Source organism: Oratosquilla oratoria, chromosome 2 (genome assembly GCF_046742065.1).
Source record: "Oratosquilla oratoria isolate Oo_2021 chromosome 2, ASM4674206v1, whole genome shotgun sequence".
NCBI lineage: Eukaryota > Metazoa > Arthropoda > Malacostraca > Stomatopoda > Squillidae > Oratosquilla > Oratosquilla oratoria.
In genome coordinates this window covers 29308293-29313973 of record NC_134778.1, presented here as the reverse complement: position 1 = coordinate 29313973, position 5681 = coordinate 29308293, and positions in this window count along the sequence as shown.

Sequence of the window (5681 nt, the reverse complement as noted above, 5' to 3'; positions counted from 1 at the left end):
AGAATCGATTAGCTAAAGCCAGAATAAAATGAAATGTTGTGCTGAGAAGGGGGGGAGGGCAAGTACCTCTCGCCTTTTGCTCTCTGACTTGGTATCACCCCTGCCCTCTGCACAATTAGACACTGTCTTCCTCGTTTTATTATCTCACTCTGACCTTAACTGTGGTAGTCTTTCTGCACCAGGCTGTTTGCAGTCGAGCTCTGTACATGTGTACATGTGTTCATGTGTACATTTGGGGGACTGGCGGGTCGTGGGCGGAGGAGGAGGAGGAGGAGAAAGGAGACAAGGAGCAAGGAGAGGGAGAGGGAGGTGGGAGAAGAGAGAAAGATTGGCTCGACCAGATAGTTGGGTGGGCACAAAGTAATTTGATTTGTGGAACGGGGAATGTTCGAACCTATGAGTTTAGGACTGCTTCTCTCTCTCTCTCTCTCTCTCTCTCTCTCTCTCTCTCTCTCTCTCTCTCTCTCTCTCTCTCTCTCTCTCTCTCTCTCTCTTTTTTTCTCTTTCTCTCTCTCTCTCTCTCTCTCTCTCTCTCTCTCTCTCTCTCTCTCTCTCTCTCTCTCTCTCTCTCTCTCTCTCTCTCTCTCTCTCTCTCTCTCAACAACTTTGCCGTCACCCTCGTTGCTCTGAGCTATGAGGGACGTGTTTGCAGTCCAGACTATCTAATTCAGCTGAGGGGATACCCCTACTCCTCGGCGAATGGATTAAAACCGTTCTCGAGTCTCGATCAAAGTCCGGTAGTTAGGAATGTATACAGCAGGGGGTGTCCCACCTAGGGTCGAGATCCTCCAGGAGTATACGGATGCTAGTAAACTAAACTACAGTTTCATTTCTGCATGTCTAGTGTCATTCTAAACTACTTGTGATGCCAATGTTTTCGCAGTCATTACAATTTGCTGGTGGTGGTGGTGGTGGTGGTGGTGGTGGTGGTGGTGGTGGTGGTGGTGGTGGTGGTGGTGGTGGTGGTGGTGGTGGTGGTGGTGGTGGTGGTGGTGGTGGTGGTGGTGGTGGTGGTGGTGGTGGTGGTGGTGATGGTTGGTGGTGGTGGTGGTGGTGGTGGTGGTGGTGGTGGTGGTGGTGGTGATGGTTGGTGGTGGTGGTGGTGGTGGTGGTGGTGGTGGTGGTGGTGGTGGTGGTGGTGGTGGTGGTGGTGGTGGTGGTGGTGGTGGTGGTGGTGGTGGTTGTAGTGGTGGTGGTGGTGGTGGTGGAAATGGCCTGTTATCAGACTGAGCTATGTTTCCTCCGACTGTTGGATCAGATTTGCACCAACCCGCACCTTTCGGAGAGGAATCTGATATGCTGGAGGAAAACAAATTTCCACCGATATATCAAATGACATTCTATGTAAATTGTTGAAACAAGAATAGTTTGCCATATTGATTTTACGACGGAAAAAGTCCTGGGGGTGGGCAGTACCGCCAATTAATTGGAGGTTGGAGGAAAATATTTGCACTATTTCAGCTAAGTTTTTTTTTTTTCTCGAGAGAACATTTCAAAGATGGTTTGGTTGTCAGACATATTTCTTTCCTTCAACATCTTTAATATTTGTAGACAATACAATATCCTTCTGTTGCCTAAATAAGATTGTGATGATCGATCCATCTACTCTGTATTCATTCATAACACAATATAAGAACCCTTGCAGAAATAGATATCTAATCCAAGTCTATTTTCACCTCCTCTTCACTTTTTCCCAATTCGCCCCACTGTCCTTGTTTCTCACTGTGTAATATATATATATATTTTATATATATATATATATATAGTATATATATATATATATATATTTATATATATATATACATACATACATATACCAAAGGCTTTTTCCTCCTCGGTAGCCAAAAAACAAACGCATAAAAATCCATTCCCACCCATTCCATCTCCAATACACTCCACTCCCCTCCACCCTCTACCCTCCCTCTTATCTTGGCACCTCCTGGATGACGGGTCATCCCTGTATCTTGTCCACTGCCCTGGATCAGAAGCAGTGTCGCAAGACACAGCACATCCACAGCAAGGCCGCTTCATTAAATCGGCGACCCCCCCTCTCCGTCCCCTCATACAGAAAAGAAGACGGGGAGAAATTCCTTCGGGTTGCGTTAAATTTTGCTCGCACATACTACCTCACCCCCCACTCACAAGTTTAGTCTGTAGACCCCATGCCTCAGATCATTCAACTTATTTTCTTTTCCTTCAGTTATAGTCTTCAGTCGAGGTGAATAAAATTCTCTCTTTTCTTCTATGTCTATCTTCTCTTAATCTTTATAAACTGCATTCTACAAAGTTCTTGCAAGGAATCCCGTCAATAACACTTACTTCGGGTCCTAGGGCAGTTCTGCAGTGACGTCATGAGTTCTTTAGTCCAATGATCTTTAATTTTATATTTAAGAACCTCCCCCAAGGGCGTGATCTTACAATCGTGAACCAATTGAATTTTCTCCTCCTCTCCCTTTCTCCAATCAGTGCCACCGTTACAACTCCGCATGCAATATTACTTACTCAAGCAATCTCGAATTCACTGCACACTGACTTAGTTTATATTGTAGGTTGTGTTACTGTACATTGGAATTGGTGGTGAAGGAAACTCAGGTGGAGTTCTTGTTTTTAATTCTCCAAGACAAGATATGTTCTGTCCTACAAAATACACGGTAAACCCTCAGGAAAGCTCAAAGGATTGCCATAAACATTTTATCTACATATTTACAAAGATTGTCAATTTATGAAATAAGGAGGCTGTTGTCATATCAGGAATATTTGGAAGTTGGGTCGCCTCGGTCAAGGCGTTGGCCGGTTGTGCAGGCGTTGACCCGAGTCGCACTGGGGCCTTTGTCTAGTAGAGCTCTTGACCTGAGCGCCGAGAATATTTTGTTATCAAAAAGTGCTTTGTCAAGAAAGCTCAGTTAGCTTGGCAAGTCACTTGGGAGACGGTAGTCTTGGATTGACACTACCATTTCGTAGCATATGTGTGCGTGCGTGTGTACACCAGTCATCGAAACTGTTGCATACATTGAATATAACAATATCAGCAAAAGTAAAACTTACATAAAGTAATAAAATCGAGTCCCCAGGCCCTTGTTTATAAACAGAACACCGAGAGTGAAGTAATAAAATTCCTCGCCTTTTCGCCTTCGAACAATAGTTTACAAAGATAACCGATCCAATAGAAATGTAATCCTAGCCAATCTACCCCTCTTTCTATCTTTATCTATGAGCCTCTTAAATTATTCTTTCATTGAAAATCCACAGTGCAAAATTCAACCTTTCATCTTATATTCGAATTATCCTAATTGTAAAAAGCACGGTAAACTCTTTTATTTTGTCTTAAATACAATAGTTCCAATCTCATAATCTCAATCCTCTTGTTTGATCCTAATGTTATTCCCTTGTTTTTTGTTGTTGTTTTTTTCGTTATTATCATTTTGAGTTTCTGAAGTATCGGGTTAGAGCGTCGCTACTTGCGGCGGAGGTCGAGGTGACGGCAGTTCGAACCCAAACGTCATTGAGTTGAAACAAAAGCATGGTTCATCTGATTCCACGTTACTCAAGTCCTCTGTAAGGGGCACCATCCTAGCCTCTTGATAGGGGGAGTTCGCGACGTTAAATCGAATCACATTGTGAGAATAGTTATCAGTCAGTAATAGAGCGGAAAGTACTGATGTAAACTAGCGTAAACTATCTTTAGCACTGGAATACGTGTATTATCTCCATCCCATACACTCCAACACTACCAAAATTCCAAATACAATGTTCACCATACATACATACAAAATTACCGAACCTATCTAAGAGTTTTTATTGTATCCTATAGGATACTCCGGTTTAACAGTTGACCATTAAACCTTAACTCCCAATAACTTGTGAGACTGTGTTACGACTTTTCAACATAGTTTCCATCAGACCCTCCCCTCCCCTCTACCCCCCTCCTCCACCTCCCCTTCTACTCAACCCCCTTTCTTCCTTCTCTCCCTTTTTCCTTTCCCTCCTTTTTTTCCTTCCTCTTTTCATTTCCTTCCTCCTCTCCCTTTCCTTCTCCCTCTTTCTTTTCCCTTCCTTCCCCTACTCTATTTCCTTCCTTCTTGTTTTCATCTCATCCTCTTTCTCTTCCTCTGTCCTTGTTTACCTCCTTTTCCACTACCACTCCTTTCCCTTCATCTCTCTCCCTCCCCCCTTCCCCTTCCTTCCCTTCCCATCCTTCTCTAAGCTAATCACCGCTCGCTTCGACAGTTCCGGTAGGGAATCTCGTCAATACATTTTCCGCCCAAGAGTTCGAACAGAGGAGAGAAGGCGCGACCCTGAGGTGCCGAGTCGTCCCTGAGGGAGCATACAGACGTTATCACACTGAGCTATTTTTCCTCCGACTGTTGGAGCAGATTTGCAGCCCGTAGCTTTCGGGAAGGAATCTGATGTTGTGCTGGAGGAAAATTATTTTCCTCCGGCATATCAAATGACATTCTATGCAAATTGTTGAGAAAACTATTTTAGTTTGGCATAGTGATTTTAAAATGGAAAAAAGTTCTAGAGTTAGGCGATACCGCCGACTGATCGGAGGTTGGAGGAAAAATAGCCCTGTATGATAACGCGTATCCCTACCACGGAAGCTAATCTCCACGTGTCCTTCTTACCTTCAGTGACATAGTCTCAAGGTTCTGCAATGGATAACACTCGACGATTTTATTGTCTAAGTACAGATTAGGATCTAGTTCGATCAAAGGCGAAAGCTGAAACATCTGTGGAAGTATGTCAACGTGCTTAGGTCGTTGGGATGCCAGTAGGTTTGGTGTATGGATTAACCTTTCTGCCTCTACATACAAAGGATTACAAAGGCGGAGCATGCCGACAGGAGACCTTTGGGTCCATATCTACGTCGGGTGCGAAAAAAAATCATAATAATAATAAAATAATAAATAAAACTATAATAAAACACATAAATAAATGCATAGGTATAGTTAAATAATAAACAAACAGGTAAATAGTAAATAATAATAGATTGACATATAACTAATAATAAATGAAAATCAAACAGACAAATGATAACAAAACAAAAACAAATAATATAAAATAAGTTATAATCATTACAGCATCTTGCTTAGGTGTTTATCTAAATGATTCTTAAAGCTTCGAACTGAACTACATTGCACTACCTGTGCAGGAAGTTTATTCCATTCATTAATTACACGGTTGGCAAAGTTGTTTCTACCTACTTCCAAATTGAATCTATTTCCGGACAGTTTGAGACCATTGTTTCTTGTCTGATTCTCATTCAATGTGAAAATTTGGTCACCTTTGATGTTATCAATTCCCTTTAGAATTTTAAAGACCTGTATCAAGTCACCTCTGAGTCTACGCTTATTTAGGGAAAACAGATTCATATGTTTAATCGATTTTCGTATGATTTATTTTTGATATTTGGAATCAGTTTTGTGGCTCGCCGTTGTACTTTTTCCAGTCTGTCTATGTCTTTAATGAGATTCGGTGACCATACGGAAACAGCATATTCCAAATGTGGACGAACTAACGATTTATATAGCTTGTTAATGAGTGATGGACTCTTGAAATCAAAAGATCGCGTAATCAGTCCTAGAATCTTATTTGCTTTCTCAGAGGCTGAAATATACTGCTTGGATGATTTGAGGTCGTTACTGATAATTACGCCGAGATCTTTTTCACTATCCACTTTT